This window comes from Balaenoptera physalus (genome assembly GCF_965194825.1).
Source record: "Balaenoptera physalus genome assembly, chromosome: 10".
Lineage (NCBI taxonomy): Eukaryota > Metazoa > Chordata > Mammalia > Artiodactyla > Balaenopteridae > Balaenoptera > Balaenoptera physalus.
The window spans coordinates 17007553-17032460 of NC_138889.1; the positions used below are offsets into that span (position 1 = coordinate 17007553).

The following is a 24908-nucleotide window of genomic DNA, read 5'->3' on the forward strand; positions in this document are numbered from 1 at the left end:
CTTAGTGACCAGCAAACCGAGCCCACACAGCCAAGAGGGTGGGTGGGCAAGAAGGCTATTCCAGACCAAGTCAGAAGATTCTTGAATAGAAGCAAAGAAAGATCTGCTTCCACTCTGCTTAGTGTAGGGAGGCCCAGGCTGGGGCGGGGCAGCTAGCCTTTGTCTGGGATAGTTCTCAGCGGGCCATGTTGAGAAGAACTAAGGTGTCAGAGCAGCAGCTCTGGCTCAATGGGAACAACTAGGGGCCCTAAATCAGAGACAAAGTAGGTTTAGGAAGTCACTGAAGATCCTACAGGACCTGGGAGCAGGGCCAGCTGTAACCTGCTTGGAGAGAGATCCAAGCATTTCTAAAGCATTTAGAGAGAAAAAAAAAAAGGTGAAATGACAAGAAGAGACCAGGGCCTGGGGGGCCTCACTGGGCTGTGCCCGCCAAGTCAATATTTTGCTACATGTTCAATTTGCAATGGGAAAAAGGCACTCTGAAAACATGTTTCTTTTTATAGGCCTTGGTATTTTTCTTTTGTTTTCCTTGAAAGGTTCCCCCCACCCCAATCTCACTGTGGGTGTGTTTGCAGACCTAAGCGGGGAGACAGGCTTCGATGGCTGGATAGAGTATCAGCCACAACCTCAGAGCCAGGAAGAGCCAAAGCAGGGATCCGGAGCATGAAGAGAGATGGAAACAGGAGGCACAGAGCAGGTCAGGAAGGGATGTTGCCCACTTCCCATGGCAGTTGTTTCCTCACACATGGGTGGCATAAAGCTCTGATGGGAATGATCACATTGGCCAAATAAATGGAGACCTATGATGGCTTTCTGGGTCATTTGTTTTTAGAACAGCCATAGCTGTTTATCCAGAGCTGTTCTAAAAAGCTCTTTGAGTCATACTTGACATTATGGCATAGTCTTTTTTATATATGGCTTACCCTCTGTCCTAGATGGCAAGCTTACTGAAAGCTGTGAACTTGTTGGACCCAATTCTGCACCCTCCACAGCACTCAGCACAGCATCTTGTCTCTTGCAGGCGATGGGTTGAACACCCCTGTGAGTGATTTGAGACCACAGGAAAGCCACTGTCATACTGCTATTTTCAACACGGTGAGTTATAGCAGAGGTGGGTGGGTCCCAAGGATAAGGGTCCAGTTCCCAGGAAGGCAACAGTGAAGAACTATCCCATAAGTTTGTTTTCTGTGTCTGGAGTTTGGGATTAACATATACACACTACAGTATATAAAATAGATAACCAACAGAGACCTACTGTATAGCACAGGGAACTACACTAAATAATTTGTAATAACCTACAGGAAAAAATCTGAGAAAGAATGTATCTCTATCTCTATCTCTATCTATCTGTCATCTATCTATCGATTATCTATCTCTATCTATCTATCTATCTATCTATCTATCTATCTATCTATCTATCTATCTATCTATCTATCTATCTATCATCTATCCGAATCACTGTGCTGTACACCTGAAACTAACACAACGTTGTAAATCAACTATACTTCAATTAAAAAAACCCCCGGAAAGCAAAAAACGATCCCAGACAAAGGCTAGAACTGTGCTATGAATCAGGCCACTAGAATGGGAATCCTGGAATGGGGCCCACTGCAAAGGCCCAGTCATTCTACCTGGGAACTCAGGGTAAGGATGGGAGGGGGACCTGGAAATTGGGAACAAGGCAGGGCAAGTTGCTAGAGTCAAACAAGATGTAAAAAATGGGCTTACATCTCTATCACCCAGGCCACTGCAATAACCCCCCCAGTTGTCTGTTCTCTAGTCTCTCCTGCTTCCATCTGCTTCTAGCCATCAGTCAACTGACTAAGCATCGTCCTTTATCACTCTCTAGTTCAAAACCTTCAGTGACTCTCCTTGGCCTCAAAAAGAAGTCCAAACTCCAAAGCCCCAACGGACCGTATTTTCCACTCTCTGCTCCCTCCACCCAGAATGTTTACTGCCCAAGACTGAAGCTTATTTATAATGCCCCTCCCTCCTCCACCCCAATGCACTTTGCAATTTCCTCCCTAGACACCTCTTCACAGGTCTCATTCTGTCTTCCTATACCTACAACCCACTTCCTGAGCCCAATTTAAATCTTACCTCTCCCAGGAAGAACTTTTTGGCTTCCCCAGCCCACATTCCTTTTCATTCTGACATCGGTTGAGTGTGTGCCATGTGCCACGCCCTGTATGTGTGTTATCTCATTTAGTCCTCCCAGTAGCTCTGTGGCTTCAGTTCTGCTGTTAATTCCAAGGGTCTGAAGTGCCTTGCACAAAGTTACAGAGCTACAAGTTCAATAGTGGTATTGAACCTGATATTTTAAAATCCAAAGCATTGTTCTGAACCCTGTTGTATACAAAATAATCAGTTGGTCTTTGTACTTGTTATGCAAAGAATAAATAGCCTCCCCTCTCCTCTGTGACACCAAGGGCTATGGGTGCTATAAGAAAACATAGGATTTAGGGTTTATAATTTGGAGGCAACATGATAACTTATAAGAACTAGGACTCAGGAAACCTGTCTTGTGGCTCTGTTGCTGGGTACGTCACTCAACTTTCTGAACTTGTTTTTCCCTTTGTTAAAAGCAAAACATAACTCTTATGACTCAGACCTTGGCGAAGGTCAAGTTAAATAAAGTCATGCCACCACTCTGTAAACTGCAAAAGCAAGGTGGAATTATTATTGTTATCATTTTTATCATTACCCTCCAAAGATGAATTATGTCCGGAATAGAGTAATAGGCAGTGGATAGCAAGGGTGGTGTCCTGAATAGTAAAGGGCACAAAACAAAGGCACACGGTGGATGTTTGGAAAATTCCCTACAGTCTATTGGGGTTGGTTGGATTTTGCCAACACCCACAATCAGATCAAGATGCCTCTACTAGGAAGTCACAGACGGGGCTGATGGACAGTCTTGAAGGCATTTGTGAAGCTTTCAATACTGGACAATTCTGGGAAGAGGACCTGCTGGTTTCATTAGATTCTCAGAGGTGTCCATGGTCCCCAGGAGTGCGAGGAGGCAGTGGCCGAAGGAGAGGGGCTTGGCCGTGGAACCAGGCACAAGCTAGTAGCTGGAAAGAAGGTCTCTTTGAGTCAGAAATGGACGTTAGGGATGGGGAAGTACTAGGAGGTTAGCAGGAGTGGAGCCCCCAGTCCAGCTAATTTGGAGCCCACCTGGCAGGGTCCTAGACAAGTTCACCTCCAGGCCAGTGAGGGGTCTCACAGGGAAGTGGCCTTATAGCTACATATGAAGTCAGATCTGTCCTGAGACAAGACGGACTTCCAGGAAGTGGTGAGTTCCCTGTCCTGAGAAGTGCTTTGCTTGGAATGGACCGGCATAGCTTTTGTGGAAGGGATTCTAGCATTAGGTGGGCTGTCGGGCTAAAAGGTCCCTACATGTTCTTACACCTTTGAATTGTTTGTTTCTCTGATTCAAGTGTTAAGCAGTGTGTTGCAGACATGACCACTTAGCGGGATACCAGTACTGTATCTACCTTGGGTCCCTAAAATCCTCAGCCTGTTGTGAATTCAATTTTGTATTTCTCAGCTGGCTCTATATGTGATTGTTTCACAGCTCCCAGTGAAGAGATCAATGTGGAAGAGGACAGACAGTTTGGGCTGGGTCTCCAAGGCCATGTCTAAGGAGGAGAAAGCAGTCCTAGTGGGGCTGCCAGAGCCCAAAGCAAACTGTTCTGAGGAGCAGTGGATAGACCCTAATGTTAGGTGTTTTGACAAAAAGGGCTTCACTGTCGAATATATTTGGAAATTCTGGATGAAATAAAATTAAACAGCTTTTCGTTTGTTTTACTTCCTTGAACCTTGTGACTTTCCAAGAAGGGAGCATGATAGGCGGCATCTCCCTGATTTTTTTGAGCACGGAACCTTCTTTTCCCCAAGGAGCAATTCTCAAGGCTGGCGTTCCAAAGAATACACTAACATCGCCCAAGACAAGTTTGTCAGACGCTCTCCGTCTTTTCCACCTCCCGTCTTGTCCCTCCTTTCATTTTCACAACCCTTCTCTGCAGCCAGGGTGCTGTAGGGAGACATCTGGAGCCTCAAGAAGACCCCTCCTCAGCCCAGCAGGATTTCTGCAAGTAGTATAGGTTTAGGCATGTAATGAATTTAGATTTAATTTGCAAGTGAAAAAGCTTGCATTCTTTTGTAGCTTACACCAAAGCTCAAATGTCTAAGCTTCCAGGGTTTAAGTCTAATTAACTGTATTTCACAGCTTATTTAAAGAAAAGAATGGAGGCATTAAAATTGTAAAATCTAATTTTTGAGTAAATCTTTCAGTGCAAAATTAATGTCGCAGTATTAGAGCCGCCTTGGCAATATATCTCTTGTCTTCAAATTTCAAAATGAGCTTTTGCAAACATGAAATTATTCATTAGACTGTCTGGTAAAGAGATAAATAAGTGTCTCTTCAAATCCTTGATCTCCTCTTCTCTATTTAGCCAAAGACGGGAGTTATTTGGCTTGAGGGCAAGTGGGTTGATCAGATTTGTGAATTTTGACAGGTAAGGAGAGCAGGAGTGTAACCAAGCAGGACCCTATGGGGCCTTCCCGGGACAGACCCTCCCCCTACATCTTCTGCTGTAGCTCCTCTCTGAAGTACCCAGATAATAGTAACTGATGCACACTTTCTTTTTTCTTTTTTTTTTTTTAATTTTATTTATTTATTTTATTTATGGCTGTGTTGGGTCTTCGTTTCTGTGCGAGGGCTTTCTCTAGTTGTGGCAAGTGGGGTCCACTCTTCATCGCGGTGCGCGGGCCTCTCACTATCTCGGCCTCTCTTGTTGCGGAGCACAGGCTCCAGACGCGCAGGCTCAGTAGTTGTGGCTCAACGGCCCAGTTGCTCCGCGGTATGTGGGATCCTCCCAGACCAGGGCTCGAACCCGTGTCCCCTGCATTGGCAGGCAGATTCTCAACCACTGCGCCACCAGGGAAGCCCCTGCACACTTTCTGAGTTGTTTCACAGATGCTGAAACCACCACCAAATGGAAGAAATTAACTACTTGATGATCATGAGCACACAGACCTACTCATATCTATGGATTGATAATGTAAACCCCTGTTATCTCAACATCAACCAATCGGAGAATTGTGTAAGAGCTGATCACATACTCCACGACCCTCCTCCCTCACCTGGCCTTTAAAAATGCTTTGCTGAAACCCTTAGGGGAGTTCGGGGGTTTTTGGGGTGTGAGCCACCCATTCTCCTGGCTTGGCCCTGCAGTAAACCTTTCTTGGCTCCAAACTCTGACGTTTCGGTTTGTTTGGCCTCACTGTGCACCAGGCACAAATGCATTTGGTAACAGGAGCTGTGCTTGCAGAGGGAGTTGGGCAGAGATTGAGTCCCATCTCTGTTCCTGAGACATTGGCCCTGGGGGACAATAAAATGTCTTAACAACTGCCCTGGGACAGGAGCAGGAGCTGGTGGCCGCTCTGACTGAAATACCAAGATTCTCAGTAGCTCCAGGGGGGTGGGCCGTCCATTCATTCTCCTAACCCAGCATCACCATCCTGTCTGGACCATCACTGAAGCAGCTTTTACTTCTGTCCCTTCTCTTAGTCCCTGTTGTTGTTGCCTTAATTCAGGTGCTTGTCCACCATCTTTCCATTCTCCTCCACCACCTCTTTCCCTTGAGGGTCCCACACTCCAGTCTCAACACATTCACCTCTCTGAGCCTTCTTCACACATGCTCTCAGGAAACCCGTTACTCAATTACTCCTCACTCACTCGCCCTCCTCATCAGATGCTGGATGATTTCCTCCAGGACAGGGAATGAATCCACTTCTCCTCCATAGCCCTGTTGTCTAGGACAGTAGCTGGTGTATACAGTAGCGCTGGCTAAGTGTTGGTGATGATGAAGATGACTAGTGGGAGAGCAGAACTAAATGTTCAGGAACTTGGGGTTCATGGTTTCCAACCTTCCATTTCACTTGGTAGCTGTTCCCTTTTACCTATAATACAAACTTGGGGGGGAGCAGAGTGGGGGAGCTGAGCATCGGGTCCTCAGCCTGGAAGGGGCCATTCTGAGAATCTGTGAGGTGTGGAAAGAATATCCCTGGGTGGAAATTTAGCTCTGCTTCCTGTTCCTCGGGTGGATGTGAGCAAGCTACTTTTTTATTTCCTGAGCCACAAGATGGGAATGATAACACCTAAAGGCAGGAGTTTTGTGAGGCTTAGAGATTGTGTAGAGATGGTGTATGCATTAACTAACACCGCTGCCTGGAACACAGTAGGCCTTCAGAGATAGTAGCCATTTTTTTTGAGCATCGTGCAATGGAGGGATGCACATTCATCTTAACATTCATCCTTGACATTCATCCTTAACATCTTAACATTCATCCTTAACATTCATCTACCAGTATTTGCTTACTAATGTATTAGGTCTTTGGTTCATTTATCCATTCATTCATTTATTCAATACATTCATCCATTCATTCAATACATCCATTCATTCAATACATATTCATTTATCCATTCGTTCAATACATATTCATTTCATTTGTACTGAGTGTCAGGCAGCATGCTGGGTGCTAGGGACGTAGTGTTGAATTAGACCATCACTCTCCTCCATCTCCTACACGCCATTAGAATCAAGCCCTGTTTCCCACTTTCTTTGCCAGCAACCCAGCCCAAACCGCCATCATCTCTTTCCTGATTTATTGCAATAGCTTCCTGGTCTGCCTACCACTGCTTTGCCTCATTCCAATCCATTTTCGCAGAACAGACAGAGGAGTATCTTAAAGCCACTGATTACAGCCCTCAGTGGCTCCTGATTGCCCACTGGACATGGTCCATGAGCTGTCATGGAGCTCAGAAGGCCTGGCAGGGCCCTTGCCCACCCCTTCAGCCCCATCTCTCCTTCCATCTCTACCTCAGGCCAACTGTCCTCCCATCTCGAACCACACACAGATCCTGGAGTCTGCCCTCTGAGCCTTCCCAGAGCTATCCCCACTGCTTGGAAGATTCCTTGCCTTTCCTTATCTCATCACCTTCCTCTTGTGTCACGCAACATCTACTCATCCACGGTTTAGTTTAAAGAACTTCTCCCTGGGGGCCTTTCTTTTTTGGGGGGGCCTTTCTTGACTCCCAGATCAGTAGGGGTGCTACTCTCAGGAGCCCCTAGTTCCTGATCACACACTCACTATGCTTTATTGATTATTCTCCTCACACCCATCCCGCAGAGTTAGGTTCAAAAGAAGCAGAAGACGGGCGTCCCAAAAGCACTGAAAAATAATTTAAAATTTTTGTGAAGCTGCTTGAAAAATGCCAAAGGGACATTCATCCCTAACATACAGCAAACCTTTAAAAAAAACCCCTTCCTCCATCTCTATCCGTCTGACGCCGGCCCACCCAGTGTGGTAGCATCCCTACAATCTCTTTCCCCTCCCCCTACGCTTTCCCAAAGGCACCCCAAGCACAGCCCTTGCTGGCTTTAATTTGTTTCACCCCTTCCTTCACCTTTCTAGATTCTCACTCACAAGTAACTCTCTTCACTTTCATTCTTATTTTTAAATTAAAAAAAAGTTCAAATATTCATACAAACGCAGAACACAGTATGACAAACACTCCTGCACCCACCACAGATTAAAGAGAGGTTAGCATTTGGTCCAGTTTGCTTCAGCTTTCTGCCCTTCTAATCAGCCAGTCTGGTGAGGAGGGCATGAACTCAGTGACCAAGCAGAGCTCACAAATGGGAAGGGTGGTCCAGGGAATGGTGGAGACTCTGGCGAAGTAGAGTGGACATGCCTCACAGACGGGCCAGCGCCAGCTGACCGTGGCCCCTTGAAGAGATTCTTCTCAAGAGCAGTGACTTGGATGGCCCTGTTCACCTCCGTATTCCCAGCACTTGGTGATGGGACCAGGCACTTGGTCGAATGAAAGAATGAATGAAGGAAGGAATGTGGGCGGGACATTACCAGACCTCCTGAGTTTATCAAGAGAAGCCAGGAATCTGAAAGTTAGTGAGAAATCTGAGTTATAATTGTGGATTCTATTTCAAAATTTAAAAAAATTCACCACGGCCAGGTGCTTACATTGGGTCAAGACCTCTGACCGAGCTTGCGTGCTCTAGTGTTGGTTTCAAAGGTGCAGAAGGGCGAGGCCAGAGGCTGCCCAGACTTCCACGGATCCTTCCTTTTTAGGAGGCGTGGTGGGGCTGGGGGAGGTGCGGAGAGGAGTACTCGCAAGCGAGTTTGTCACAGCCACTGCTGCAGGCTTCTGGAGGGCAGGTCCTGCTTACCGTAGAACCCAGGCCTAGAACACAGTAGGTCACCGCACGTGCTGAAGGAACAGCGCGCCCGAGGGTGGGAATCTCTTGAGTACTCTGGTCCGCCCCCTCGGCTCGCTGCTCCCCACAGAGCATCCCTCCACCTGTCCTTTACCTGTGGACAGGTGGCATCCTGCCTGGTTCAGGTCCCATGCTGTGAGAGTGAGTTTCTGGCAGCCCAGGGTGGTGTGGGGTCGGGCGTTAGTCTAGTGGGTTCTAGCCCAGCTCTGCTAATGACTGACTGAAAGACTCTGAGAGGACACGTCCCATCTCTGGCCGCACTTGGACGTGGGGCTGGCCTCACACCGCTCAGTGCCTTCTGGCCCGATTGCCTCTGCTTCCACGTCGGGATGGGAGGGGGCCCAGGTGGGAGAGGAGGAAGCGGGGCGGGGCCAGGCCGGGGCGTGCTGGTCCCGCCCCCAGCCCGGCTCAGCAGCCCCGCCCACCAGCCCCGCCCACTGGCCGGCAGAAATCCAGCTCTGGGGCCACCTTCCTCTAGGCAGCGGGGAGCAAGAGGGCTTGCTGTTTATTTTTTCAGAGAAATCTTGGTCCGATGGGAACTTCTTTGAAGTAATCACTTCTCAGAGCCAGTTAGGGTCTGGCCGCGCTCTGTGGTATGATCCGGGGGGAGGCAGGGCGGGCTGATGGTCTTACTGTGACACAGGTGGTGGGCGGCGGGGGGGGAGGGGAGTGTGGTCTGGCCGTCCTGGGAAGGGGGGCAACAGTGCGTGGGGTTCATGGGTACTTCCCATGCATTCAGAGCCCCAGCTTTGCTCCTTATTAGCTGTGATCTTGGCAAGCGGCTTCACCTTTCCCAGCCTCTATTTCCTTTTTGCTAAAATGGGAATATCTGGCTGCTGACCTGGCAGACGTGTCGTGAGGATGAGATGGGTGCCAAAGCCCTTTGTGAAGGCAGCAGGAGGGCAAATTACTTAAATCTTTTTAAGCTTTGGTTTTTCTCTCATCTGTAGAAAGGTTTGTATCAAGTAGGAGAAGGCATACAAAGTGCCTGACACGGTAGTGAGGACTACAGAAATAGTAGTAGTACTATTACCGGTGGGTGGGGCACACGCGTGTGTAGCCTGTGGCCCCAGGGGGACAAGTACCAAGTTTCCATAGTGAGAGGAAATGCCTCAAGGTACCACAGTCAGGTTTCCAGTCGGATGGGTGGTCTTGGATTGGGGATGTGATGACAGCTGAGAGGGAGCAAGGCCCTTGCAGAATGGGGTCCAGATGGGTCTGGTGTGAGCTGGGGAGGAGAGGGGTCAGGAAGGAGCTGGGGAACCCCATGGAGCCACCTGCTTAGGGAGTGAAGGAATCAAGGCAGGGCCCAGAGAGAAAAGACTTGGCACCAGGCATGTGAGGGGCAGATCCAGGCCCAAGCTCTGAGCTCCAGACTCTTAATCCCCGATTCTGTCCTCCACTCCCCTGTGGGACGAGCCCACACAGGCTCCGCCGGCTGGATCTCACAGCCACCTGTACCTTGTGATTCCCCCTTAGCTGGAGCTCCCCTACTCCCTCACTTCTTCTGCGCACTCCCACGGGAGGACTAAATCTGGACTCCCCCCCAGACAACCCCTGCTCCCCTGCCCACCCCCCCCCCCCCTTCCAGGCAGCCAGAGTGGCTGTGCCTCTTCTGTACCGATTTGGGACTTGGCCCAGGGCAGACAGGTGCCTTTGGGCCTGTAGGAGAAACATATTGGGCCATTTAAAACCATCACACTTGTAGGCTCTGGCTTCTGAGAAGCAGGATAAACAAACCTGGGCCCAAGAGGAAACTCATTCTTCTTTTTTTCCTCAAACTCATCAAAGTCAAGTTCTCAAAGCTCTACTGTCTCACAAGTGCCTTCAAATGGGTCTCATTGTTTTATTTATTGTGCTTATCACAAGTGCAGGCAGCCCGGAGATTTCTAGGCCAGTTGAGACCTCTTTCAGGGAGTGTTGACATTTCCAGGGGATCTGAATGGTCCTCAGGGTCTTTCTGTGCCTGGACCAGCCTGATTGAGAGAAGGGGTTGCTAATGGGGGTTTCCCAGGTGGGTCATCCCTGCGGGGCTGGGCACACTTTGCCATCCATACTCCACTGCCCTACAGCTGGGTCTGTGTCCAGCCAGGTTAACTTCCAGCAGCCTGGGTCTCCCCCTGGACCACCCTGGTGTGACCCTGTCCTGCTCTGTAAGGCTCAGCAGCAGCACTAAGTGTCACTGTGACCTGTGGATGAAACAACATGCAATGAATTTAAACCAAGTGCCTACTGTGTGTGCGTGTGCGTGTGCGTGTGTGTGTGTGTCAGGGACTGGGGAGGTGAAGAAATAAAGGAGGCCCGCCGTGTGGTTCCCTGTGGCCCACAGTCCACTGGAGGGAGACAGAGGCATCCATCAATCACCCTGCTGCCTGGCAGGCTGGGTTAAGTGCATTACTGAGGTAGAAAGTGCTGGTGGAGGGAGAGATGGATTCTGATGGGAATGGGAGGAGAAGACCTTTTGAAGGTCAGCAGGGAGGCAGAGGGGGATGTGTTAGGTGGAGGGACTGAAAGAGCAAAAGGCACAGAGGCAGGGAGCAGAGGTGAGTTTGAGGGCTGAATGGTATCGCGGAAGAAATGTTACCGAGTCCAAGCTCGCTCTGCTTACCGCATGACAGGCCAATAAATCGGGAGACGAGGTGTTGAGGCAGGGAATACAGCTTTATTCGGAAAGCCGGCAGACCGAGAAGATGGCAGACTAGGGTCCCCAGAAAACCATCTTATTGGGGTCTGGATGCCAGTTTCTTTTATAAAATCAGAGAGGGAAGTAAAGAGGCAGAATAGAGAGGGAGAGGTGGGGAGGAAGTAAAAAGGGGCCCTCAGTCTTGCAAAACATCTCCTGGAATGTCTTGCCTCAGGGAGGGGATGTGTTAATTTCTTCTTTCTTGCAGCCAGCCATTCACAGGTAGGTAGGGTTCCCTGAGGCAGGCCATTATGTATGATTATAATAACAAAAGCAACGAAAAGCAAAGGCTAAAGTCAAAGAAACAGATCCAACAGTGGAGTCAAAATTGGCTCTTCCCTGTTAGAGAAAAAGATGTCCAGGGATGAGCAGTGGGAGGCTGAATTGGGGCAGATCACAGAAGGCTCGGTTTTGCTTTGGAGGAGACTGGAGTCCTCTGCCGGTTTTTGAAGAGCATCCCTGGGGTGGCTGTGTCCCCAGTGCATGCACAGCTTGACACCATGCTAGAGCCACATTCTCACCAGTTCCTGGAGGGTTTGCTGAAAAAGGGGTGGGTCTCCAGTTGGAATGAAACAGTGTCTGGGCATGGAGCAAGGGTTCTCTGGCCATGAGCTTTGTTGGACATCTGACTCCTCCCATCCTTCTGGACAGCCGGGAGAAAGGCCCGCTGTGGAGAGATTCATCTTCAGAGCATACACCTGCTTCCTCTTGAATGGGCTCAAAGTGGGTCCACATGTGTCCTTCCAGGCACTGTGGAGTGGCAGCAGATAGAGCCAAGGCCAGCTATGCAATCTTGGCTAACCCCCCACCTCTTTGAGTCTGGTTGTCATCTTTGCGATGTGGTCGATATCACCTTTTTTGCCAACATGAGATAATATATATAGAAGTGCTTTGAAAGCTGTATTATCCAGATGCAAAGTATTATATATTTTTTCCTTTCCTTTTGTAATCCTCTCATGTATTCTCAGCCTGCCCTGTGATTGAGCCAGGACCAAAGCTCTATCTCTTTCTATCTGTTATGGAAGGCAGATTGGACCACCTCTATGTTTTAGCAATTCCAGGAAGCAGAGGCTGGAGAGGTGATGAGGCTTGGGCTTGGTCAGGCAGTAATGAGCAGAGTGGCTGGGTTTGGACTCAGGAGAACATGCTAGAAAGTAACAAGGAGATTTTTGCTGTCATCCTTGATATTGTTTGACATCATCAAAGTCATCATCATCATCTTCTTCATCTTCAAAACTTCCTGGCCACCAAATGCCCTTGTGCTCCTCTTCTCCCTTTGGAATCCTTTATTTCTCTATTCTGGATGATTCAGTTGATATTTTCTCTCTCAGGAAGCTTGCCCAATCTCCCTAGGTGCCAGGGGTCTCTCATCTCCCATGGCACTTGTTCACCTCTCTCTCCTGGTACTTTACACTGAGCTCTGCATTACAGTCATTTGTGGAGATTTCCTTTCCTTCCTACTGGGTTTAGGTTCCTCAAGGGAAGGTATCATGTCTCCCCTTGTCAACATTCCTTGTACCCCAGAAACCTCCGTGAATACCGGCGGGATTAAGAACCAGCTGTCTTCAGGGAGCGTGTGTGAGACCCGGCGCTCGCCTGGATGCTGAGGCATGTCCTCCAGAAGCTGGTTTTCTAAGGCAGCTCTGCACCTGCTCAGTCCTGCAAAACGCACGTTCTGCTGATACAGCGGCCAAGGACTGGCCAATCCAGGTCTCCCCGTCAGTCATTCCTGCACTCCTGCCCTGAGCCGCGGGCTGGGCCTGGGTTTCTTTGTGCCTGAACCATTTCATTCCCTTTGTGAGGATGGAAGTAAGGCCTGCCTGGACACTCAGGGGAGAGGGAGAGAAAAAGGGCTGGAGAGGATGGAGGGGGGATGTGGGGAGTCGGGGAGGAGACCGAGGGGAGTCAGCGTGGGGTCCCCGCTTTCCCCTGAGGAGTCCCAAACTCCTGCCCAATCCAGAGACATGAAGGAGCCATTTCTCCATCCTTCTTGTTCCTGGCCCTCATCAGCCCCCGAGCGCCTTCTTTGTCCTGGAGAAATAATGGCTTGTCAGAGAGACACGATTATTACTAATTGCTAGATTGCTTTGCGCCTGTTGTTCCCAGACAGGCAAGGCGGGGCCTGTCTCTAGAGGGGCCTCTGGATGACCTCTTCCTGGAGAGGGAGAAGCCAGCGCAAGGAGATTGAAGGAGCGAGAAAGACAGGCCGCCGTCCTCTTGTCTCTCCTGGTTTACAGCTGTGGCCCTTTCAGGATGATGGGTGGGGAATCTGGGTCTGGGATTATGATTCACGTTCACACACGAAGACGGCAAATACTGACAAATAAAGCACCCATGAAATCATTCACACCCACATAAAAATACCTGTACCTGCAGCCGTTACATGCTCAGTGAGCCACACGTATAAACGCAGTTCCTCAGCCATCAGTGGACACGTCAGTAACCACAGATGGGCAGGCTCCACGGTCCGGCTATAATCGTTGCCCACACACAGATACTTTGTGTCCAGGAGGAACAAATGTCTAGAGATTTCAGGGTGATAATTAACTGCATTCCTCTTCCTACCAATTTCTGAATCAAGTAAAAAATAGGCAGAGAGTGACCAAAATATTCCTGTATTTCATCTCTTTTTTAAGACACATGTTTTCACATTTCTGAATTTGGGGTGTGTTTTACAATTGATAGCATATTAGATGTGTTGAAATACCAGCTCTATTGCTAGCAAAGTTGATTTAAAGAAATGAGGCCCTCACGGGCTTCCTACCCCTTCCTCCTGTGTTGAGGTGGCCCAGAGTCACAAGCCAAGTCCCCAGACAGCAGCAGGCCTCCCTGCTTCCGGGCAGAGCCTGGCCAGCTTACCCTGCCGAGGAGGGGAGGGTGTATGCAGTCCATGCTGACCCCGCCACGCAGGCGCCATGCCCTGGTCTTGCCCCAGTCTTGCCAATTAAGTCAAGAGAGGAGTGGGTTGGGGAAGGGAGGCAGGTGGAGAGGAGGGCAGATTTCTTCCCACTATTTCCTGGAGGGCAGAACTTCCCATTGTGTGAGTAGGGCAAGAAAACAGGAAATGGTTTTCCCTTTGAGATGGATACATCCAGGTACCATGAATGGGGTGAGTGGGCAAAAACAGATACAGACACCCTCAGATACAATGATTTGCGTATTCAAGTGTGTATTACACAGCAGGTTCGGGTGGGCGAGGAAGACTTGTAAGCAGTTACACCTGTGTGGTATCCACTGTGAGACACACGTGCGCAAACACGGGGCCTCAAGTGCCCACGCCCACACGCGTGTACACAGGTCTTCACGTGTGGGCACGTTTGGATGCAGGTACCCGTACTACATAGCCTTATATCCTGGATCTTGGCCAGCATCGTCCTGCAGGGACCCATAAGCCATTTGACGGTGGAAGACAGAGTGTGCAGATCTGCTCAGAGGCCACTTGATAGAGTTCCTTTAGCCAGAGGGCTGCTGTGGGCTGAGTATGGGCAGAATGACTGTCACCCAGCCTGTCACTATGGTCGTTTCTTCCCTCTCACAGTAGGTCACCTGAGTCTGGTCCTCTTGGTGTGGGCTCTCAGCCTCGCAGGGGGACTCCTGGGCAGATGTGCCTGCCCCCATGGTCCTGACACCTGGGAGTAAGTATCCCCTGCACCCCTCAACCCTCCTTGAACCTGCGCTCTGCAGACTGCCCTGGCATGCCTCCACGGGAAGGCCTGGAGACTGTCTAGTTCACTTCGGTATTGCCCAGTGGAGGAAACCAAGTCTTCTTTAAAGGAAATTGTGGTGCCACCTTTATTTTAGCTCCTCAAACCCTGCCTCTCTGTACAGATTCCATCATTAGTCACAAGCTGGCAGCTCTCCATGCCTCCCTGTCATTTCTAGACTGCGCTTGCCCGCTTCTCCTTAGACTGGAAGCAGCCCATGAAGAGGGGCCATGCCTTCTAACTTAATTATGAATGTCTCTCAGCCAGTTTAGAACTGGCATTTGGAGATCGCCTAGTCCAGCCCCCGTATCGTACTGATGAGTTTACTGAAGCCCAAAGAGAGGAAATGATTTGCCTAGAAGGTCAACACACCTAACCAGGGTCTAAGACAAACTCCCAGCCTCCTCTGTGTGCAGCTCTGAGGTTAGACAGTTAACTGTGAGATGTTCATCTGTGTGGACTCTATGTATATGTGTGTGTATATCTGTGGTGTTAGTCGTACATGGGTGGCTGTCTTTGTGTGCTCCTGTGTATGGGCTCCTGTGTATGGGCTCCTGTGTATTTCCATATGTGGGAAGCTATGCAGATTTTCATGGGAATGCTCTGAATGTATTGACGTGAATTCTGTGTATAAACGAGCTTATGCATCCATCTACATACACCTAATTATGTATCTACCATGGGTCCTGGTATAATATCCAAATGCGCCTCCGTGTGTATCTAAGTGTGTCTGCCCGTTCATGGATACCCGTACATGTGTGTACCAGTTCATCCTTATCTACCCTGGGCAAGTATGCGCTGGCCGTGTAGCCATTTATATGTACCTCCGTGTTTGCACATCCATGTTCTTGCATCTCTGATATGTACCTGACCTCGGTATCCAGCCATGTAAATGCTACACGTGTTTGTGTAACAGATGGGTTGTGCGTTTGTCTCCATGGAGCTCCGGCATTTCCTGCCTGCACTCGGCATGCTCACCTTTGTGAGTCAGGCAGCGTGAGCCATTCTGCTCAATCGTGGTTCCTGGGGGCAGCCCAGCTCCTGGCGCCGTCTGCCTCATTGGTCACTGGACCAGCAGCCTGTGTCTTTCCACTCAAGGAAAGGTCACTTGGACCCCTGTGTAGGCTCAAATCATGTAACCTTTAATGTTTCCTCTCCTGTGGGGACTGTTCAATTTCCAGCCTCTCTGGGGTCCCGTTTGCGTGATGTCAGGTTGAGAGTGAGACTGTGGCCTGGTACAGTCTTCCCAAAGCAGTGTGACTCGCGCTGCCCAGGAGGGCAGCTCGCTGGGCAGAACTTTCCATGAGCTCGGAGAACAGCTCCTTTCCCACAGGACAGCCTCAACTTTAGCATTACGGTCAAAGCCTGCTGGAGACCATGAAGTCCAACGCTCCCATTTTAGGGATGAAGACACTGAGGCCAAGGGAGGAGAGGGGACTTATTGTGGCCGACACATTTACTCCTGGACTCCTGGTCCAGTGCTCTTTCCCCTGTTTACACCAGGCTTCCTGGGGCAGATGGCTAGTGGCCCAGCAAAGATTCATGTTTCCTTTCTACAGTGTAGAGTTGTCATGGAAAAAGTCCCTGTTCATACAGGGACCACATTTCCATCACCCCTTGCATCTGCATGGGCCATGTGACTGAGTTCTGAGCCTGGAATATGAGTGGAAGTGATTGACATATGCCAGCTCCGGGTCTCATTCGCAATTACCTCCCAGGCACATATTCTCTTGGTCTCCCCCATTTGCTGGCTAGACGTGACTGCCCAGGGTGACCAGGGAGTAGCCACGTGTTGATGGTGGAAAAGATTCTGTTGGTCTGGGTCCTTGAAGCAGAGCGCTTGCCCAGGAGAGGAAGAAATACAACTTCTGTCATGTTAAACCACTGAGATGTTTACGTTTATTTGTTACAGCAGCTAGCGTTACCTTAATACACTGCCTCTTCTTTTTCAGGAAGTGACCCTTAAGAAAAACCTCCCAAGTCCCTTCTCACTGTCCTTGTCTTTAAATCACAGGACACCAAAATGAGGTTCCTTGTGACCACCCAGAGCAGCCCAGCCCCAGAGAGAAAGCCCCAGTCTCCATGGCGACTCTTCCTGTGGCGTGTAATAAAATTAATGGAGGGACTCATTACAGTGATTCTGGCTGTCCTTTGAGCAAATTCCACTCTTCAGAGGGATCGCTGGCTTTTACTCATGATGCCTGAGAATTATGCTTTAAAACTGCAGATAGAATCAGATCTCCTTGCAACCTCAGCCCACGGGGCCAATGGCTTTGCTCCTTGGAGGATGGATCAATATGACCTCAGTGACCAGGAGCTCACACTTGATTTTCCCTCTTCAAATCCTCTCCCAGTTCAGGACTTCTTCCTCTTCCCAAATGGTCCTGATGAGTGTTCCTCCCCACCCCAGCCTCGTGCGTTGCAGGGAGTAGGTTCTGTTGCTGCAACCTGGATCAGTGCTAACGATCTCATTAAATGCTTCTGAGGATTTCCCCCAAGCTAAGTCCTCTGAGCTGGCATCTATGCCATCCTTGGAATTTCAGCTCTGCTAGAGTTAGAGGCAGGGACAGAGCCTATGAAACCATATGGTAGTGTGAGAAGGCCAGAGGTCAGATGATCACCGAGACCTGCTTGTTTAGCAGAAGTCCTTAGCCAGTGAGTGTGCTGCAAGCATGCACAGAAGGCATGCCACACTCCACCTTCCATGACTCCTTATTGCTAAGGCCACAGGCTTAACTCTTTAGCCTGCCGTTCAGGATTTTCACAACCAGGTTCCACTTTACCCCTTCTCTGGCCATGCATCCCCTCACAGCTGCTCACCTGGGACACAGCACCTCCTCAGGTATGCTTTGAGTTTTTATATCTGGAGTCTTAGTTCATGCCTTTTCCTCTGCCTGGAATACCTTTTCCCTCTTATTGGCTTGTTAATTTCCTTCTTATTCTTGTGGACCTGGCTCTTTGTCACTTCCTCCGTGAAGCCTGCCTTGACTTTTACCCTCCCATTTGGATCACACCTCACCAGAGAGGACTGGCAGCTGTTGAGACTGAGATGAGATACTTGAGGTCAGGGAACAAGTCTCCATTATCCTCGAGGGCAACAATCACCTCCCATGTCTCTTGTCAGTCTCCCAAATTCTAGGCCTCTTTGTCCCCTTACACATCTCTTTCCACAGACCCACTTTGGATGAGGGAGACGAGGAAGGAAGGTGGGCAGGAAAATAGGTGGAGGAGGGGAGTTTACTCCTGGACCAAGGGGATAGATAGGTGTAGAAACGTAAAAGTCAAGTACAAATCATTGGCTCTCAAATCTGGCTGCCTATTTCCATTACTGGGAAGCTTCTCAAAAATACTTTGCTTGAGTTTTAACCTGGAGCAATGAAACAACTATTTTTCATCTAGGATTGAGAATCACTGGCCAAAAGTATTTCTTAAATATTTAATGCTAATCATTGAGGATTGCCTTCAGAATGCAAATTATATTGTGAATCCCTGAATTGGAGAAGTAAAACAATTTACATTTAAGTAGCCCTTTCAGTTTACAAAGCACTTACGCAGTGTGTGATTATATTTGCTCCTCTGAGGTAGGTAGGCACAATTGCTATTATCACGCTCATTTTACAGATGAGAATCTAGGGAAGGAGGTCGAGAAACCTTGTAAAGAGAGATGATGTTCCAGCCGAGTGATGGAGAAGATCCTGCATCCCCTTGGCCAGTCGTCCAGGGGATTAAAGGAACACAGCTGAGAAAAGCTAGTGGTTAGTATTTGGTAAAAGAGAGAGAGAAAGCAAAGAATACTGAGTACAAGTGGGTAGGAACAGAGACAGAGGCAGGAGGATAAAAGATGACAATCGATATGTGTGGATGGAGACAGAGCTGGCTAGAACAGATAGCTCAATAAATAAAATAGAAAATGCACAAAGTGGTTTTAGTGGATGGAGAGCTATCTTTAGAATCAGCTGAGGAACCCCGGCTTCCATCAAGGGCCAGAAAGGTGGGACAGAGAAAAGTCAAAGTTTTCCTAGAGAATCTACGTTGGTGAGGAAGATGGAGTTAAGACCAGAAGCCAAAAGGAATATACCAGGATCCCGAAGAGAAAGGACCTGGCTTTTCCAGGGACATAAAGGAGTGAGAAGGTGGCAGCATGGTGAGAGTCAGAAGAAAGGAGGGGCCTCAGAACACAGGCAGGGGGTGTGTTGAGAGCAGGGTCTGAGGGAGGCTTAGCAAAGTTCTCCGAGGAGTGGGAAGCTGGACTAGGGCGGTACATTACTGGGCATCCTTGGTACCCTGAAGCCCCTGTGCTTGCCCCAGATTCAGCTGCGCAACCTCACTGCAGGGGTGAGAGAGACAGGGGGGCACAGCAGAGGGATGCCTGGGCTCCCTTAACTGGGAGGTGGGGTCATGCCCACAGGTCTGAGCCCCTCGGTAGGGTACACAGACTGAAGTTCCCGGGGAAGTGACAGGTAAATCACTAGTTCCTCCCTAACGCAATAGGCATGGTCCTCTGGGGCAACATCTCCGCCCCACCCCGCCTGCTCTGCCAGACTCGGGTCTCTAACAATAAATAGGCAGCCGGGCTGACGTGTCCTCCCTCACCACCTTCCGGTCTTATCTTCTTTTTAACGAATTCTGAATCATAATGAAAATTTTCCTTGGATGTACTGTATGCCTGACAATCAAATCACTACTAAATCAATTCTTTGCAATCAATGTTTTTCTAATGAATTTTGCATTTCTAATGGCAGGACCTGACAGTATCTGTTTATTTTCTCTCTTGCCCTTGGCTCCCTCTCCTGCCTCCTTGTTTGAAGCAAATGGCAGTAGAGGTTGCAGGAGCCAAATGGCGGGTCTGCTGCAGTTTTTCTTTCTCAGCAACCCCCTCTGTCTCTCCTGGTCCTTTTCCACAGTGTCCCTTACTGGGAAACCTAATGGGGTGTTTCTGGAGTGATCACAATGATTTAAATAGCCCTGCTAACAAAGTTTGTCAGGAAAAACACCACAGCCCATCAGGGCTTCTTCTACACCTACTACATCCTGGACAAGGAAGGCGTGGAGAAGACATGCTGCGGACATGGAGGGGGGTCTCACCCCTCCACCCCCATACCACTCCCCCAACTCTCCTGAGCCCCCCCCCTGCCTCCCCAGACCCCCACAGTGAGCACAGAGGTGGTGTTGGATTAGGCACAAAGTAACGTTTCATTTCAGACTTTCTGTGGGATTTCCTCGCAACAGAACATACCTATTAATAACATAAACATTGCGGAGGAGTCAAGACAATGACTCCCAGACCGGGGCTGGTTCCTAAAGCCCAGATTCCTAAATCGATAAATGAATGAATGAATGAATGAATGAGGACAATAAGGACATAGAGGCTAGTGTTCCAGAATTTACCCATTGTAGTAGACCCAATAATACTCCACCCCCTCTAAGCCCTGGAACCTGTGAATATGGGATTAATCAGCTGACCTCAAGGTAAGGGGAGTAGCCTGAATTATCCAGGCAGGCCCAGTGTAGTTACAGGAGCCTTAAAAGTGGAAGAGGGAGGCAGAAGAGGAGGTCAGAGTGATTCCATGTGAAAAGGACTTAGCCTGCATTCCTGGCTCTGAAGATGGAGGAAGCCAAGGAATGCAGGTGGCCTCCAGGAGCTGGAAAAGGCAAAGAAATGGATTCTTCCCTAGAGTCTCCAGAAGGGAACACAGTCTGGCCAACATTTTGGTCTTAACTAGTGAGATCTCTTTTGGACTTCTGACCTCCAGAACTGTAAGATAATAAAAGTGTGTTGTTTCAAGCTACTGAGTTTGTAGTAATTTGTTACAGCAGAAATAGGAAACTAATACAGAAGTGTGTGTGCTTCTCAGGTGTCCTGAATCTGGCTGATGTGATGGAGGGAAGCCTGAGGTACACTATAATGGATTTTAATAGAGCATGAAAGTGCTGTCTTTAACAAGTGTATGTGCAAAACACAGTAAGAGCTCAGGAAAGGGGCATGGCAGGTGTGGGGAGCATCTGAGCAACTCATTGATAAACTCAGTTCATTCGCTGATGGGTCTTGAGGCAGCCAAGCCATTCCTCTCTTCTGGGCCCATCACTGTCCTGAGGAAGGGAGAGTGTCCTTCTCCCCCCTATAGAGCATCCTCTGCTTCTGCCTCCACTCCCACCCTGGTTAAGAGCAAAGTCTTTGCAGCGAGTCAGGCTGCAGTTTGAATCCTGGCTCTGGCACTTACCAGCTGGGTGACCACGGGTAATTTGCTTAATCATCTTGAGCCTCATTTCTCCGTCTTTAAAGGTATGTAATGACTAACCTCTGAGGGTTGTTGTGAAGATGCCGCGTGTCAAGAGCTTAGTACACAGCGTGAAGCAAAAGCTCAATAATTTTATGTCATAACACCATATCATCATGACAGCCTGCCCTAAGGTTTCTCATATGACACCTCCTCCATCCTTGTTCCCAGCTGATGACTTCGCTTCCTAGTTCATTGAGAAAATTGAAGCAATGAAAAGAGGTCTTCCACAGACTTCTACCACCGCATCTACCCACCTACAAGCATCTGCCCACTCCTTCTCTGCCCTTCCCATATGCTGCATGGATGAACAGTCCATACTCCTAGCTAAAGCCAGCTCTTATACTTGTGTGTACATGAGAGCCCTTTCCTTCTCCCCTCCAACAATTCTTCCCTCTCTTATACTTCGTCAGATTTTATCTCTGTACTGGACCATTCCCATCTGCACATAAATATACTCTTCTCCAAGATGAAGAAAATCCTCTCTTAATCCCACCTCTCTTTTAGTGCCTATACCTTTGTTTCTTATTGCATCAAAACTCCTAAGAAGAGTTGGTGCCACCCAGGAAGGCCTTTCACCCACTACTGCACTGAAACTGCTCTTGTCAAGGCAAATGATGACTTCTTATCGCTAAGTCCAGTAGACAGGTCAAGCAAGATGCAGACTGAACACTACTGCTGACACTCTGATTCAGGTGCTCACACCTTCTGCCTTGAATTCCCACATATGACAGTCTCTGGGTTTTTCCTCCTATCTCGCTGCTGATTCTTCCTCACTCCCTTTGCTTTCTCATCCCTTCTCCTAGGTCTCTTAATGTTGGGCTTATTGTGAACCCAGGGCTCACTCCTTGGTCCTCTTCTCAATATACTCATTTCCTTGGTGATCTCACCTTGTCTTGTGACTTGAAATACTGGCTATATACTGATAACACCAAAGTTTACCTCTCTCCCAACCTTGAGACTTGCATATCCAATGAGCCTACTCTGACCTATTTAGAAGTATAAAATCTCCCCACGGTCTTCCCTGGTGGCGCAGTGGTTGAGAATCTGCCTGCCAATGCAGGGGATACGGGTTCGAGCCCTGGTCTGGGAAAATCCCACATGCCGCGGAGCAACTGGGCCCGTGAGCCATAATTACTGAGCCTGCGCGTCTGGAGCCTGTGCTCCGCAACAAGAGAGGCCGCGATAATGAGAGGCCCGCGCACCGCGAAGAAGAGTGGCCCCCACTTGCCGCAACTAGAGAAAGCCCTTGCACAGAAGCGAAGACCCACACAGCCATAAATAAATTAAAAAAAAAAAAAAAATCTCCCCACATTTGCTTAAATTCTGATAGACTTCGCAGATTCAACGTGCCCCAAACAGAACTCCTGACCTCTCCTCCCTTCCAGTTCCAAATCTGCTCTATCTACAGCCTTCTCTATCTCAGCTGATGATGACTACAATCTTCCAGTTGCTTAGGTCAAAACACCTGCCAGGAAATACTCTACTTTTGGCTTTTCTTTTTAATTAATTAATTAATTTATTTTTGGCTGCGTTGGGTCTTTGTTGCCGTGCGCAGGCTTTCTCTCTAGTTGCGGCAAGCGGGGGCTACTCTTCATTGCGGTGCACGGGCTTCTCATTGCAGTGGCTTCTCTTGTTGCGGAGCACGGGCTCTAGAGCGCAGGCTCAGTAGTTGTGGCGCACGGGCTTAGTTGCTCCACGGCATGTGGGATCTTCCCAGACCAGGGCCCGAACCCGTGTCCCCTGCATTGGCAGGCGGATTCTTAACCACTGCGCCACCAGGGAAGTCCCTACTTTTGAATTTTCTTTTAAAAAATATATGGAATCTGACCGGTTCTCATACCTCCACTGCTCCTACTCATCTCACACCTTGAGTCACTCCAGTAGCCTCAACAGGTTTCTCTGATTCTGCTCTTCCCCCTGTGCCCCATATGGAAACCAGAATGATCCTTTTAGAGGCGACGAAAGATCATGGCGTCCCTCTGCTCAAAAGCCGGCAGCGGCTCCCTATTCCTCTCAGAATTAAAGCTGATATCACTACAATGACCCCACCCAACCCCCTTTCCTTATATTCTGTTACCCTTACTGTACCTTACGCTGATCTAGCAACACCGACCACTTTGCTGCTCCCCAAGTCCTGCCCTGGGGTCTTTGCTCTAGTTATTCCCTCATCTGAAAAAACTCTTTTTCTAGGTATTTGCTTGGCTAACTCTTCCATTTCCTCCAAGTCTTTGTTTCAACCTTCTCAATGAGACCAGCATCACCACTTACTTGAAAATTGCAAAACCTCACTACACCTGCAGTCCCCATTGCCTTCTAACATATTGATTTATTAAAAAAACATGTCTATTGTTTGTTTGCCTCTGTCTGCTAGAACGTAAACCCTATCAAAGGAGAATTAACATCTGTCCTCTGATGTATGCCCAGCATCTAGAACACACACATCAGGCACATGTAGTCTCTTTGTACTTGTTGAATGAATTTGCCAGGATGACTCTCTGAATCTTCTATGCAAATCTTTCCTTTTTATTTCTTATTATCTTTTGCCAGGGCTGGGAGTGGTTGGAGACAGTGAGTGTTCACACACAGTGTTTCTCTCAATGTTTTTTTCCCCACCGACCATCATCCTTTTTGGATCAGCTGATACACCCGATTCAGGTATTTTATCTCCATTCAGTGTATGCTTTTCCCCTAACTGGGTGTTCACTGCCTTAAAATTAGGGGCAGCCTTGGTAATAGAACTGCTTGAAAATCTTAGAAGTGCGCATCTGATGTCCACCCCATGGAATAAATAGTCAGTGTCTTTCCTTTGATGCTCACAACCAAATAGGTTTATGGAACTTCAATCCAAGGCTGGGGCCCTGATGGAAATCTTATTGTCACCACCTGTTTGCAACCCAAACACACTGGGAACTCCTTAAATGCAAGGATGCTGTCTTATTTCGAGACCCACACATGGCTGGTACACAGTAAGTGCTTGTTATTGGATGAACGCATGCTTGGCTGACTGTCAATGACAACTGACCTGGTGAGTGGAGGTTGGAAACTTGGTAGGACCTTTTCACTTTCAGGAGGTCAAATCCATTAATCTAATCTTGAGTGTTTTTTTTTTTTTTTCCTTCATGTGATGGGTTATGTCTTGATCCCACTTAGCTCATCTTAATCCCAAGGTACACAAGGACAGTCCTGAAAGAAAGTGAGAAAAGGCAAGCAAAAGAACAGAAGTGAGGCTCTAGGCCTCCTTATTCTAGAAGATCAGGTCCACCTAAGAGAACCTCCCTTTTGATGAACCTCAAGTCAATTGATTAGTGACCTAATCTCAAGGGCAGTATCCCACGCCTTAGGGGAGGTAAGGGTACAGGGGGTATGCATCAGGCGTGGGCCTCTAGGGAGCTGTCTTAGAATTCTGCATGCTGCACCGAGGCTCGGAGGACTTGAGTGACTTGTCCAAGGCCCCATGGTTGTAAACAGCAGAGATGGAGTGAAATCTGGCTCCTAAGAGCCCATGGCAGCTGTGCTGCTGCAGGAGCAATGGGTGGAAGTGTTGAGATTTGGGAGTGTAGACCTTGAACCCTTTCCCTTTTCGGCAGGTAATGGGAATAGAGGAAACTTCAATCACTGCAGACAGGGCATGATGGACAATAGGGGCAAATCATAGAGACCCAGAGGCTGGACATGTTCTGGGCCACATTAGATGATACTGTAGAGGTTTAAGTTATAGAATCATGAACTGTCAGGCCTTGTAGGGCACCCAGAGAACCAGCTAATCCAAAGTTTCAGGAATTGTGTCCCATGGAACCCTAGTCCAAGATGTCAATAATCATCCTAGGGAGAAAGGAATCCATGGTTTAAAAAGTTTGGAGAACTTTGGGTTAAAGATATAAAAGATCTTGCTTCAATGAAGGACTTTGGGTGCCTTTCAGATGTTAATATGCTTCAGGAA

The 24908-nt window shown here is 48.6% G+C and overlaps 1 long non-coding RNA gene across 9 annotated transcripts in view; it reads left to right on the forward strand.

Annotated features, from left to right (window-relative positions):
• Window positions 1-21975, forward strand: part of LOC309637113 — a 332604-nt gene extending 310629 nt beyond the window's left edge. For 8 of the 9 annotated variants that reach the window (XR_014250407.1, XR_014250409.1, XR_014250410.1 and 5 more), the window contains 3 exons: window positions 537-1095; window positions 14525-14618; window positions 16702-21975. This is a non-coding gene — a long non-coding RNA (uncharacterized lncRNA). The remainder of the gene's footprint in view (window positions 1-536; window positions 1096-14524; window positions 14619-16701) is intronic. The other variant, XR_014250408.1, reaches the window with a different exon arrangement.
• Window positions 21976-24908: the final 2933 nt, after the last annotated feature.